Raw genomic sequence first — 14,924 nt, 5'->3', positions numbered from 1 at the left:
CCCCCCGTCTTCCTCAGCCCCTGCAGCAGGAACACGCTGGGCAGGCGGCGCAAGAGGCGGGTGCAGAGTTGGGCCAGGCCTGGTTCCCCCACCTGCCTGGCCGTGACCAGCTCTCCCCCTGGGTGGGAAGGTAGCGGGAGGGACTGGCGGCGCCTCTGCTTTGCGCCAGGTGTTGGAACCGGATGACCGGATGCCCTTTCCGCTAAGAGGGGAAGCACCTCAGGGAAATCCACCCCTGCCCCCTTGTAGAAAAGGCAGGGCAGAGTTTGGCTGAGGGGACTCCCCTCTTTTCTCAGCTGTTGGGAAAATATTATCATCTGCTGGGCAAGGCTGCTTAGGAAGGATGGAGGGGAAGAAGGAAGCCCCTGGGCCAGCCGGACACAGGACTCAGGAGATCTTAGCCGGCTGTTAGTGACCAGTTCAGTTGTGGTGCCAGAGGGCTGCTGTTCATGGAACGGCCACCAGGGGGCAGCAAACCTCAGTCGGGGCCCAGGTTCACCTTTGCAGTTCCTCCAGGTGTGTCCTCTTCCTCCGTCTGCGGGTTGTGGGGCTCCTGCAGCAGGAGAAGGCCTGTCCGCTTCACCTGCGGCGGTTTATTATAAAACCTTTTTGCATCTGCAAGGCTGGCTTTATTGTTGCAAAGGGAAATCCAGTTTCAGCTCAGCTCTTCAGATCCGCCTTCCTTGCTCCACCTGCTAGTAAGCGATTTCTCTGGGGGGGGAAAGCTTGTTTATCCTGAACCCCAATGGCTCCTTTTGCTGGCCACTTGGAAAGCAATTCCGTCTTCTCCCTTTTCCTTCCACCGTTTCCCTCTTTCCAGGTCCTCCTGCTGCTCCCTGCAGTCCTTTTAAGCAAGAGGCGTTAGTATTTATAAGGGTGGCCCTCCTGTGAACCCTAGGAGGGAAAGGAAGAGGAAAGGAAGCCCCCAGCCGGCCTCAAGGAGCTCAGAGAATGGGGAGGGGGGGATTGATGGAGTGCTCCTTTTCAATTATAGGCACCTCTGATAATGAAGTGCTAATAACCTTGTTAATCCAGAATGGATGCTCCGTCTCCTGCCCATCTTCTCTTCCCGGCATTAAAAGCATGGCCGGCAGAGGAGATCCACAGAGACACAAAAGGCAAACCGACCCCCCAGGGCCTTTGGGGAGCCTGACGGGGGCTCCAACAACAGCTGCCCTTGGCTGGCCAGCCCCCCCCCCCCTCCAGTCCCTTTCTTTCCCAGCTCTGTGTTGCTCCTTCCGCCCAGAACCAGGGAATGGAGGGAAGCTCCGGAGGGAGAGAAGTGGTTTGTCTCCAGGGGCCGCAAAAGGCCTTTCTAGGCTGCCCCTCCATAAACTTCCCACGACAGAAGCAGGGAGGCCCTTTTCTTCCCAGGCAGCTCCTCCAGCCAGACACACCCTTCATGCGGGGTCTCCTCCTGCCACCCGAGTTGCTTCCTCAGTGGCCACGTTTCCTCTGGTGGTTGCAGGTCCTCCTTTCGTTCCCATTTGGGATGCTGGGAACACGGAAGAGGAGGAGGGGGCTTCTGGACCTCTGTGTGGAGTGACAAGCATTTGCTGACCCCAAAGTGCATTTCCCACTTTAATTCCCCCTTTCTTCTGGTGGGTGATTTCTTTGGGGCTTTTTCTCCCCCCACCCCAACTTTGTGTGTGTGTGAGTAGGTGAGTGAATGTGTGCTCTACAAACATACATTCTGTGGGGTCACCAACCAGCTTGACTGCCTCTTAGTTCCCCTTAATTCCAAGTCGCGTCCGAACAAGCCAGTCGCAGCCGCTGGTGCCTGGGGGGAGCCTTCCCCCCCTGCTGTCTGTTCTTAGCTCTGCCTCCTGCTCCACCAAGATTCCCATCCGGGATGATCCAGTTTTCCCCGGAGACTTTGCTTCTCGTAGATCGTAGATCCCCTGCCCGCCCTCTTGCTGAGGCTGTCAGTCCGTGAGACAGGAAAGTTGATTCTTTGGGGTGATTTCATCTTCAATCACACTTTCCACCATTTACCCTGAACAAGAGTTAAGCCAAAGAAATCCCCATTTTGGTTCATTAAGGCCCTTTAGCTGTGTGCCATCCGGGAAATAGAAGGAAATAGAAGTGAGCGGGCCGGCCGATGACCGGACAGGCTTCCATCTGGCTGGCCAGAGAGTGTCCCCCCCACCCCCCTTTCCTGCTGGCTGCCCTGCAAGGCTGGCTTCTCTTCCTTTGGTTTGCCCTGCTTAGAGTTTTAAGACAAACAGCTGTGCAACACGTCTCCCATTGAAACTGTTTTAGAGTAATTAATTATATCTTCGTCTTGTTTGCATGCCTGCTGCAGCTCTCTCTGCCTCAGCCGAGGCTCCGCTCCGCCAGCGGCTAAGTGGGAGATAAATAATGAAACCACAAAGCCTCCGGGGTGGAAGCCAACACTTTCCAGGGAAAGGCAAGTAGGGAGGAGGTCACCTTTAGGAGCCGCATCTCTGCTTCCAACCCAACTTTCTAAAGGGTCAGAAGTCTTTCCCTTCCGCCCCCCCCTCCTTCTCCTTACAGGCCCCCTGGAAAGAGGTGGCTGGAAATGTGTGGAGATCCTGCTGCGGATGGTAACAGCACCCCAAGACCCCCGAGCACCGTCCAGAGCGATCTGCGCCCCCCAGCTTGTCCCTCTTCTCCATTGCAGCAGTGGTGGCCAGGGTCAGCCTCTCCCTGCGGTGGACGGGCAGGAAAGGGGCCACGGTCGAAGGAGCCCCCACCCGCTCAGGTGGAGGAAGCCACGGGGTGCCTACCTGGGCTTGGAGCACCAGGAAAGCTGCTGCCTCTCTTTGGGGAAGAAGATCCCCTCCAGGCCTCCTGGGTGAATTTTTGAGGTGCCGGGGGGGGGGGATGTGGGGCCCACATTGCTGCTCACTGCAGAGTTTATAGAGCTCCGTGCAGACTCGGAGACTTCACAGGGAAGGGGAAGGCATTTGAAGAAGGGAGAAGCAGAGAGGAATGTGCAGAGAGGCTCCCAATTGGGCATCTTGGGGGGAAGAGTCCCTTCCTGCCCGGTTGCCAAGGAGCCCCCTCTCTCAGGGAGGGAGGCCTTAAGACCCCTCGGGCCCCGTATTGGCTGCTGTTCCCAGGCAGCAGAGGCCCCTCTGGCCACATCCGCGGAAGGTGCGACGGGGTGTCTGTGAGCAGCTCCAGGCCTCTGCTGACGCCCTCCTTGCTCGCGGCCCATTCATACAGGCGAAGAATGGAATTCAATAAAACTCATTAGCCTAACGCCGGACTGATAAGGCGTGTGCCGAGACGGTGCTGCCTGTGGCACACACAGCTGCTCCCAGGCTCTGCCACAGTCGGGTGATTGCTTCAAAGCCAGCACAGGGAGCATTGATGCATTGACAGTGGGAGACCCAGCAGACGGGGGAAGTGGAGGAAGGGGGCAGAGGGATGTCCCCCCCCCCCCCCCGGTGAAGATCTCGTCCGGATAAATGCAGCTGGGCTGGCCAGGTGGAGCTGAGCAGATCCTGCGCTTGGGAAGCCCCCTTCCTACGTCTGTCTGTTTCTCGTTGGAGATGCTCGCGTGGGAAGGCGGATGGGGCTCCCTGAAGCTCCTCCTCCTCCTCCTGAGCATGGATTGCCCTGCAGCCGAGCAGAGCAGAGGGAGGTGTGTCCGGCCACTCTTGGACCTCCAGCCATCTTGACTGAAAGAAGCTGGCAAAGGGATTCTTCTGCAGAATGAAATTCATGCAACTGAGTCATGAAATTCTTTGGGCCGCTGGTGGACCCCCCCCTCCTCGCCACCCCGGGGGCTTTGCCCTAAGAGAGGCCAGGGATTGTGGTCTTGCCTGCCTCCTTGGTCCCCCCCTGCAGTTCATCCGCCTTCACAGCCACCACGTTGGAAGCTTTTGGCAGCTCTGGATCAAGGCTGGCTAAGGTGAACCGGAATGAAGAGGGAGCGATGCCTTCCCTTCCCAGGGCACTGAAGCAGCTGCTCAAGGGGCCGACTGGAAGCCCTTCTTGCCCCCGGACATCGGGGTGCTTCCGTGGTCCCCAGGTGGGAGGTTGGTTTAGCCCAGAGGAAAGTCCGTCTTAAGGTAGGAGGCAGATGAGGCGAGTTGGTTGCCAGGAAGAGTCTCCACGTCTTAAGACTAGTAAATAAACACAAAGCCTCTTGATTTGAGCTATCAGGTTTATCTTTTCTATTAATGGCTTTCTAAATTGGTGGCACTGGAGCAAAGAAACCCATCTGAACTTCAAGCGGGCCTGATTGTGGCTGTAATAACCCTGGCTAATAAGACTGTGATGTGGGGTCAGGCTGAGAAAGGAAACCCGTTTCTCATTAGCTCTTCCATTAATTCCTCTCTGCCCCTTCCTAGGGGGCCCCTTCCGAAGTGCCTCGGCCTGCGCTGTGGAGAAGAGGCTCCACTTGGCTCCACCATTTCAGCCGGAGGCTTTTTGCTTTTCCTGTATCTTCCCTGGCTCTGGATGGAGAAGGGAGGGAGGCCCCTCTCTCTGGGTGGAGGGCAGCTCTGAGGCTGCAGCCAGTCCACATTCCCCTCCCCCCCAGGGCACAGAGGTGAGTTGGCAGAGCCAGGTGGCTTTTTGCGACTTCTCAGTTGTCAGGCAGGTGAGGCCGCCTGGGATGAGGAACCGGGCTGGGCTGCTTGAGACCGAGGAGCATTTGGGGGGTGTCCAGAAGCTGCTCAACCATCTCTTCCATTTGGTGCAACTGCGGCTCTTTGGGGCTCCCCGTCCCATCTCCCCCCCCCCAGACATGCGATTGTCTCCCAGTCCCACCCAGCAGCTTCATTCTAGAGGGGGGGGCGCTCCAGCTGTGGCAAAGGCGGGAGATCTGAGCTGGACCCCAGCCGGCAACAGGGGTTACCTGGCCATTTTAGCCTGTTTTCCTCTCTGCTCACGAAGCAAGAACGACACCTGCTGGCCAGTGAAGGGAGAGCAGCCCTCCAGGGGAATCCAGGGACCTTTTCCTCCCCGCCTCCTGCCAAGTGTAGAGTGGGGTGGGGTGGGGGGGTGTTTGGGGGGCAGCTGGAATCCCTGAATCCCTGACAGGTGGAAGGAACCAGGTTGGGGTGGGGCAGAACATCAGGCCTTCCTTCCACAGCTGGCACTGCTGATGAGAAGCTGCCGGTCAGCTGGAAATGGACCAGTTGGTGGGATTTACTTTGTCGGCCCCTCTGGGGAAGAAGAGAAGTTGCCAGATGTGACCAGATGTGGTACCCAGGCTGAAAAGTCACAATAAATGGATTTGCTTGAACAAAGCGCAACTCGCCCCTGTGGCTGATGGACGCAGCAACGATGGGAACTTGCCAGCCTCCCTCGAGGGAGAAGCAGCCGGGGCCCCAGGAGGGCAGGAGGGCTTCCCCTCTAAATGCATCGATACTTTTCCGTCCTCAGGACCCGTCTTTGCCAGTGACTCTGGTCATTGGTTTCCCCCAGCGCCTCTCAGAGCCCCCCCCCTCACCCCTGCCTGCCCCTCCTCTTCCCCTTGGCTGAATTCAAGGGCTTTGCCTGCCGCCCCCCCCCCCCCAGTCTCTGAGGTTGTGGGTGTGGTGAGCTGTCATCCTTGCGACGTTGTTGGCTGTGCAGTCAAAGGGACGGAGCGGAAGGGAAAGGAGGGGGGCTGCAGGGGGTCAAAGACTAAAGGCTTCCCGTGCCCATGTGTGAAGTTCTTGTGGTTCTTGAGCAACCTCTTCCGTGGGCAAAGAGGGTCTTTTCCATTTTCATCAATCGTTGGGCATTTGTGCAGCGCTGGTGAGTCATTTCCCCTCTGCTGCTGCTGCTGCCGAGGGGAAGAGGGCCGGAGCCCCAGGGCAGCCTGACCCCTCTGGCCATCTTTGTGGTGGTTTCCTAGGGGCCAATTTCATGGGGCTTTTTCTGCACTCAGCCGCTTCCCTTTGGGGGCTGCTTGGGGAGATACCCAGAACCCTCCCCCCCATGCTAAATGCAGCAGCCCCATGGAAAGGTAGCCCTGCCACCCCATGGGTCAACCGCCGGTTGTGTCTCTGGAGCACTTGGGCCTCTTGGCTGCCTTCACCAGCATCACCCGGATGCTCTCTAGTCTGTGTTGCTCCTCCATCCCACCCCTCCCCCACACCTGCTGCTTTTGGTCCCTTCCAATGCCCTCTGATGGGGCCACTGACACCTTTGGACACTGCAGCAAAAGTCTCTCTTGTTAAATGGATAAACGAGGCTTCCTCGCACGCGTCTCCGCTGCTCCCTGTTATCCGTGGGGCACACAAGCGATTGTGGGTGTGGCAGAGGGAGTCCCGGAGGGGAGGAGAGGCAGGAATTCTCTGCAATGGAGGAGCGGATGTGGAGCCCACAAGCCTGCCAGATAGGAGGGCAACAAGGATGCGGCTGCTTTGATCGATGCCTTTTTTCAAGAAGTGAAACCGGTTCTCCAAGGCTGGCCTTGACCTTGGAGGCAAAGAAAAGGCAGTCCCAGGAATGCATCCCCCCTTTTTTTTCCTGGAGGGGCCCCTGCCCTGACAAGCCCAGCGAATGCCCCCCTTGGAAAAACAAGGTCTGGGTGGTGGGGGAGGCGGTTGGCGGGTGGGACCCCCCTGCTGGGCTTGGCTGCCTCCGCCTCTGTCCGTTGTGCTGAAAGCCGAAGCGATGGCTGTGTTTATGCTCCCTTCCTGCCGCTTGGATCAAAGCAGACACTTCAATCTATCCAGCAACAACTCAAAGATTAAAAAGTTGCTGGCAAATCAGAGCCCCAAATTGGTGTGAGAGTAGAGCTGCTTGTCAGTTGACAAATCATCTTATAAAGGGAGCGCTGCGTGGCCTCTGTTGGCAGCCGCTTCTCCGCTGCGTTCCAGGCGAGCCTTGCCATCATTTCCCCCAATTGCACCCATTCATAAGCAATTTCATATTGAGCTGCTAAGATCCCCCAGCAGGGAGTTGAAGCAGGAGGCGGCCGTGAGCAAGCGCTCGCTTCCAGCCACCCCCACTCCCCTCCGTCCCTGGCAGCTTCTTCCCAGCGACAGGCCTTCCAATCAGGGCTCGCCGGCTTTTCGGTTTTCTGGCTTGGAGGGTTTGCTTTTCGGTTTTTTGCCATTTGCGATACCTTCCGCCTCTTCTTGGCTTGCAAAGGGAAGGCCTGTAAGCCATGATGTTCCTGGGCGTTCCCTCTGCGTGTGTGGAAAGGGAAGGAGGAAGACACTGCAGAGGCCTAGCAAGAGAAGGCCAGTCTCGCCAGCAACTGGATCCCTTGTGTGAAGGTCAAAGGGTTGGCAGAACCCAGGGGGTAGAGGAGCCCATCAGTGGCTGCCAGATGAGTCCATTGCTGCTCCTTGCCACAGAAGGCTCAGAGGGGCCATCCGGTTGAGGAACAGCTTCTCAGGAGAAGGAGGAGCCTCTTCCTCTTTTTATCCCACCTTGACCTCAAGGTAGACTCTCAGGCTGCTGAAATGAGTAAATTGACATTTGAAATTAGAGAGCAAGAGGATGAACAATTTTATAAGAGATGGGGTTTGTTTTATCGGTGGCTAGGGGGAAAAAAACTTTGGAAATGAAAAATGATATACTTATGCCTTAATTGAGAAAGTAAATGATGATATAATTTTGCTGTGAAATAATCTAACAATGACACAATGAAGAATTAATAGAGGTCTGGTGATATAATGTATAAGGCTAAGAACTTATTATATGATGTTTCGCTGCTGATAAGGCAATTCTAATAGGGGAACAAATGAAAACTGGTATATATATAGGCAGCGATGTTTTGTTGAAAAATGAAGGAATAAGATATCTGTTTGAAGGTATGAAATGCAAGGTTAACAGGCTGCTTCCCGTTTTGTCCTCATAACAATAAGCTTTTGGTTGAGTAACAGCCACCCAGTAACTGCATTCACATGCAACATTGGTTCAGAATGTGTGGATGCAGCTAAAGGACCCAAAAAACGTGGTTTCGGCTGCCCCTCCGGACCCTTGATAGGGAGGTTCCATCTCATGGGATAGATAGAGTTCATTAAAAGCCCAGCTCTTAATTAGGCAGCAACTTTTTCCTTCCAATGTTTCAGAATATATTGGTGGCCAGTCTTGTTTCCAAAGAGGTTGGGCCTTTTTCTGTCACCCCCCCCTCCACCAGGGATGGGGGATGGGAGTAAAGAAGAAAGCAGGATTTTTGCTTCAGTCCTTTGTGACCAGGTTAATATGGGGAGTAGAAATAATTCCGTTCAGCAGTGGATTCGCGTCAGGCAAAACTGCTCCCGTGCAAACGTCTCGTTTTTGGAAATTCCGGCCGGCCTTTGGCTGCAGGGGAGTCCGGGCTGGGCCCTCCCAGGTGGGAAGGAGCGGTTGGGGCCCCAAGTGGGGAGGGGCCTTCTGCTCCAAGGGCCTCCCGTTCCTCCCACTGACCTGCCTGGCTTGGGGGAGGGTCCCTGCTGCTCACCCAGCAGCATCGGGGATTGTGGGGAGGGGAGAGGATTGAGAGGCCTGAAGCAGAGATGACTCTCTTCCCCCCCTCCCCCCACCAGAACCCGACTCTTGTCCCTTTCGCAGCCTTCGCACTTGGAGCTTCTCCACGGGGCCCTCTGGCTGCCTTCTCTTCAGAGCAATCGCCACGGAAGGCGACTTGTTTCCACAAATTGCTTCTGCTCTGAAGCTGCTCTCCCCAAACCTCCAGTTGCCGTGGAAACCAGTGGCAGTTCCACAGCCGAACTCTGGATGGAAACAGCTGGGCTGGCCGGGCGAGGATGCAGGCCCCAGTCTCCAAGGACTTACGGGTTGGCTGGCGGAGCAGCAGGGGCCCCGAGAGACGTCTCCCAGCCGAGGGGAGTGCTGGCTTCAGCTGCTCTCTGCCGGGGAGCCAAGCGGCCCAGTTGAGGAAGCCTAGCGGCCTCCAGAGCCAGAGAGCCTCAGCCGAGAAGCCCCCTCCGTGTGGCTGGGCTCCGAAGCCATGTGCTCCGTGGGTGGCAGCCGTGACCCTTCCTCCAAAGAGTTCACTCCAGGCTCCTTCCTCACTCCGGGTCTCCTCCCCACTCCAAGGTTTGCGTTTCATTCTCTCGCGCGTCTTCCTGCTCCGTCACCCGCTCTTCTTGGCAGCTCCCTGCCCTCCTCAGTTCCCAGATGCCAAGCAGGGTGATGAATTATTCCAATATATAGTCTCTTTGGAAAGCAAGCGCACATCATATATGTCTCTGACAAGGTATTATTCTCCCTTATCAGAGTTTGGGCCCATCCAGCTGCCACGAAGCTGCCCCCCCACTGCAGCTGCAGCCAAGCCAGGGGCAGCACTGGGGCCCTCCTGCCTTTGCCAGACCGGGGGTGGGGGGCTCCCCCTGGAGTTCCAAGGCGCCAGGTAGGCCAGGTGAAGAGTCTCTGCAGGTCTGAGATGGGGGGGGGAGGGGGGAGAGGCTCTGGACTGTGTGAAGTGGACGGAGTCCCAGGACCAACCCAGAAGAGTCTTGCCGGCGTCAGCCAGAAGCCACCAGGGACAACAGGTCAGTGGCTGACCGTTAGAGGCTTCAAGTGACCCATGGTCAGAAAGGCGTTTCCAACATTGCCCAGCAGCCAACTCTCCCATTCTTGCAATTCTTGTTGGGGGAAAGTGCCACCTGTAAAACATCTTATACAAATTTTCTTTATGTGCAGTTGACCATTGTCATTTCATAATTTTTGAGGCCGCCGTCCACTGCAGGAAGCAAAGGAGTTCAGTGGTGGGGGAAGAGAGGGAAGAGAAGGGCAAAGCCCCCCCCCCCCGGAACAGATCCCAGTCTTCAAATCAGTCCGGCAGATCTCAGGGTGAAGGGCCGGGCTCTTGGGCTGCAGTCTTGGTCTTAGGGATGGTGAACGTGGGCTTTGACTTCAGTTTGGAGGGGGGGCAAGGAGGATCCGCCACAGTGGGAGGTGCAGAGTGTGAGATTGCTGAGCGACTGGCAGGGATGCTTGGAAATTATGTGGGGGAAGCAGGTGACTTTTGGGGGGTGGGAAGAACATCTCTCTGGCCAGCTGTGGCCAATGCAGGAGCCCCCTTCCTCCTCCTCCTCCTCCTCCTCCTCCTCAGGTGGGGTGTGGAAATGTGTATCTGAGAATTGAGCAACTGTTCACCTTGTAAAGCTTGGGGGGGGGGCGTGAGGGGGGCAGGTGAAAGCAGCCGCCACCGGCTCTTCTAATTGCCCAGCCTGGGGCCTTCAGGGAGACCCGGAGGGGCCGGACATCCATGTGACAGCAAAGCTGACAAGACAATTGCTGTCCTGTCGGGCAGAGACGGGTTAGAGGTCGAGAACCCCTCTCACTGCCAACTAATTTAATTCGGAGCATGAATGTTGTGCCGGGAAAGGTGAGGCCTTTGCAGCCTCCGGCTTCTGGAGGCAGCCAGGGGAGGTGGAGCTGCAGATGGTGACAAGATGTTGATATGGCCAACTGGTCATCCTGGCTACTCAGGCTGAGCAGGGAGAAGAGATCCCGTCCTTTCTCTCCCGCTCTCTCTCGCTACGAAGGCCACAGTTGGTGCGGTGGCCACCATGGCACACACACCCGAATCGCAGAAGGTGGGGAGGGGGACGGGGGTCCTGGAGAGATGGGAGGGGGGGTCGGGTCCCAGAGCTTCCTGGCCCAAATCCACCGGCATTTCCAAGGCTCAGATGGATTTGAAGACTTTTGTGGCAGATAAAACAGTTTGCTTATTTCACACTTGTGTAGCCACCTGCTCCTTTCTGTTTGTTCGGTTTCAAGATTCTTTAATTAAATTCAACATAAAACAGATTGAAAACATCCCAAGAAGAGAAACGCTTGATTTGCTGGAGGATATTGCTGAAGACGTGCCAAGGTGGTTAGGAAAACGCCGGTGCTCTCGTCTGTGGCAGGGCGTCCTGCGCAGGCTTTACGGCAGCCCAAGCACCCTGGCTCACCCCGGGGGGGGGGGGGCTGTGCTGCGCTGGCAGAAGCCTCTCCTGGGTCCCAGCCTGGCCTCCCAGCCACAGGGGCGCTTCCTGCTCCTCCTCCGCCAGCCCCGCCCTGGCTGGCGTGCGGAGTGTTTGCCCAGCGCTCCGATGCGATGCTGGGCTTGTGAGAGCAACACAGGAGCCAAGCAGGGAGCAAGCCCTTCACACCTTGTGATGTTGTGTACGGCTATTCAAGCTTTGGAAAACCTCCCAGTGTGGGGTTAGAACTTATTTCTTCTTTTGTGGTGCCTTGTCTATTGATCTGTAGTACAGGGGGATGTTATTACTGTGCATTTCCTTGTGAGTGATTTCATGGGATATATTTAGGCAAGGGGGATTTAATACCTCCCTCCCTCCCTCCCACAGCCTTCATCTTCCTTCCTCCCTCCCATCTTCCTTCCTTTCTTCCTTCCACTCTCCCTCCCACTCTCCCTCCCTCCCACAGCCTTCATCTTCCTCCCTCCCTCCCATCTTCCTTTCTTCCTTCCTCCCTCCCTCTTTCCCATCTTCCTCCCTCCCTCCCATCTTCCTCCCTCCCTCCCATCTTCCTCCCTCCCATCTTCCTCCCTCCCTCCCATCTTCCTCCCTCCCATCTTCCTCCCTCCCTCCCTCCCATCTTTCTTCCTTCCTTCCTTCCTCCCTCCCTCCCTCCCATCTTCCTTTCTTCCTCCTCCCTCCCTCTTTCCCATCTTCCTCCCTCCCTCTTTCCCATCTTCCTCCCTCCCTCCCATCTTCCTCCCTCCCTCTCTCCCTCCCGTCCATCTCCCTCCCTCTCTCCCATCTTTTCTCCTCCCTCCCTTTCTTCCTCCCTCCCTCCCATCTTTCTTCCTTCCTTCCTTCCTTCCTTCCTCCCTCCCTCCATCCCTCCCATCTTCCTTCCTCCCTCCCTCCCTTCCTTCCTCCCTTTCTTCCTCCTGGGACAATTCTGCTAAGCACTCCAGCCAGGGCTCTGGCCTCCTGCCCACGTGCTGATGGCTTGCCATGCTCACTTCATGGCGGGGGTGGCCTGCCCTCTTTCCTTGCATCCAGAAGCCGGGGGGCCCCTTCCTCCTCCTTGCCTGCCCCTCCTGCTCCGAGCTTTGCCTGGAGCCGGTTCCTGGGAGTTTTCCAGCCGGTCCCTGCTGGTGCTCTGGGTGCCTGGCTGCTTTTGTGGAGCTGATTAGAGGCCCCCTCTGCAAACACGAAAGCTTCAATTAACACGGCCCGCTTGCAGCCCTCTTGCAGAACTCTGATAAGAACAGAATTTTCACTTGGAAAATGGATTTTTATTTAGTTGTCTGTACATTCCAGTAAATGACCTGTGTGGTGCAGCGGCAGAGAAACTCGGGGGACAATTAGGGGCCTCCTTGGGAACCGGTTATCTGAAGGAAACAGGCACGCACGGCTATTTAGCCGCCTAATATCCTGGTAGGAGGGTAAACCAAATTAAAAACAGCCTCTTTTCACCCCCACTGGATTCTGAAGCAGGAGCCTCATCCGGCTCTTCCTTGTCTTTGGAACTCTCTCCTTGAAACCTTTTGGGAAACGGCCCCGGGTCTCTTTCTGGAGAGGCCTCTGGCTTTGGGCCCCTTCCAGAAGCTTTGGCTCTGGAATGCCCTGAAAAAACACCAAAAGGCGGGCTAATCGCTGCGGGGAAGCTGGGCGTGAAGAGGGGTGGGTGGGAGGGTGGGGGCTGCAGGCCAGGAGAGGCTTTCTCTGCCGCTGCGCATGGGGTTTCCATTCCCGGCCTTCCACACAACACATGAAACCCAGCCGCATCATCCTGGTTTCTAGCGCTTGGCAAGGCTCCCTTCCCCACTTCTGAGCAGGTAGCAGCAGTCCAGATTCTGGAGGGAAGAAATCTTTGAAATCTCAGGTGTTTCCTAAACTTCTTTTTGAAGCGGCCGATCTCCTGCTCTGCAAAACGTGAACTTCCTGGCAAGGGACCTGGGGGGCTCTGAGCCCTTCTGCCAGGGGGACTCTCGGTCGCAACCCTCTGCCAACAGCAGCTCCTCCTGACAAGCTTGGGGGGGGGGGGGAGGTTGGCCTTGCAAGGAGGTTTGGTCCACCTCAACTGGTCTGTTCAGAAGGAAGTGCTGGAGGAGATGAAGGAGGTTCAGCCCAAACCATTCAGGACAAGGTCAGTCCAGATCGAAATCCCCAAATGCCTAAATCCCTCTGTGCCACACAACCATCCTCACAGCAAGCCTCTTGCCCTTGTCAGCCAAAGCTTTTGCCAGGGCACAATGCTGGTCGCCCTGATGGGCAGAAGGAGGCGGGCAGCTGCGCTGGCTGCCCTCTTGCTGGAGGAAAAGGGGTCTGGGTGTGACCCAGCGCCGAGGGGAGAGGCCCCGTGGCCCAGCCGATTCGGCTCTGCGGCAGAGAGCTCCGCCGGGAGAGCCGCCAGTGAGGAGCCCAGGGCCGGCTGCCCTCCCTCCGAGGCGAGCTGGAAGAACAAGAACGAAAGCTCAGAGCTGGAAGTGAATGCGGAGCCAGACAAGTGTTTTAATAATGGGAAAGGTTAGAAAAATCCCCCTCCGAGCTTCAGCACAACCTCTCGCCAGCTGTTTGGGAGACCCAAAGTACCATGACTGCCTATTGATTCAATTATTCTCTACCATGTAATTCTCTGCATTTGTGTGATAGCAACAAACAGAGTTGAAAGACATACAAAAACAAATGATCTGAAAGTTAATATGGCTGAATGAGCAGCGCTGAATAAGAGGACTCCGCGGTTTGGTTTCTACATTGTACAATCAATAGCCTGGAAAACAATGTCCCAACTTTCTCCAGGGAGCCTGCAGAAGACCTGGATGGATTGATCACTATGGAAATGAACCGGATCCATGGAATTCACTTCGTTGGGGCAACGGATGCTTCTCGTAATTACCGCCAGGTTGTGAGCCTTTAGGGGAATTGCATGGACTCCAGCAAACGGAGGAGGAGAGGCGGGGGGGGGGGGGCTCCCTTCCACCCTTCCTGGAATTGTCCTTGGAAGGTTCCACGGCAGAGCTGGGGGGTTCCTGTCCTGGCCTCACACATCCCTCCCCCCTTTGCCCTTTCGAAGAGCAGCACACGAAAGGAGCCTTCCCCACTTCCTGAGCGCTTAAGAACCACATAATCCTAGGGATGAAGGGGCCTTGGAGGTCTTCTAGTCCAACCCTCTGCTCAAGCGGGAGACCCTGCCTCAACGCTGCAACTTCTGCATGGATGGTTGGAGCAGAGATCCCCCAAGGCAGGCTGGGGGGGGGGTTTCTTCCACAGCCCCAGCTCCATGTAGCAGCAGAGGCTCAACATGCCTTGTTCCACAAAGAGCTTTGGCATGTAAATTAAGAGACCCTCCCCCAATGGTCAGTAGAGATTAGGGGCTCTTAAACCAGGGAAAGGACCCATTTCTAATGGCTTTTTTGTGAGGCGATGGCCCAGTTTGGGACTCTGCTGCTAACTTACTTGCTTCAAGCAATAGAACTGGGGGTGTTGTGGGGTGACGGGGGCCTGGGAAGAGGGTGATGGGGAGAGAAGCTCTCGTCTGGAGGAAGCCTAACCAAGCTCTCCTGCCTCTTCCTGGGTGCTTAGTTAGCCACCCAACCTTTTCTTTGGGAGCAGAGGAGGCTCCACGCAGCACCTCTGTCTCCCATGGCGACAAATACCCCATTTGCTGCCCAACACATAAAGAGTGTGGAGTGGAGCACAGAGCACAGAGCTATGAGTTGCGCCAGGGGAACCGATGCCATCTGGGGCCCCATCCAGTCCCTGCGCCGAGGCCTCTCCCTCTGACTCCTCCTGCCACCTGCCTTGTTTGCCCATTCCTTGCCGGCCCCACTTTGCTTCTCTGCCCCCTTCCTGATTGGTAAGGACTGCTGGCCTTGGTATCACCAGCACTCCTGCCCCTCTCCTGCCCGTCTCCCTTTTGGCTCCCCATTGGCTTCCTCCAGTGACTGACAACGCTTCTGTCTGTTGCCGTCTCCTCGCTGTCTCCAAGGTTACTCCAGAAGCCCCTCTCCCCACTTATTCTTCCAGGGAGAACTCCTCCCCTCCCGGGTTCTCCACTGGACCCCAGGCAGGGCGCTCCCTGCTGGAGTGACG

The sequence above is a fragment of the Thamnophis elegans genome, chromosome 13 (assembly GCF_009769535.1).
Source record: "Thamnophis elegans isolate rThaEle1 chromosome 13, rThaEle1.pri, whole genome shotgun sequence".
Taxonomy (NCBI): domain Eukaryota; kingdom Metazoa; phylum Chordata; class Lepidosauria; order Squamata; family Colubridae; genus Thamnophis; species Thamnophis elegans.
Note: the sequence above shows the minus strand (reverse complement) of the source record.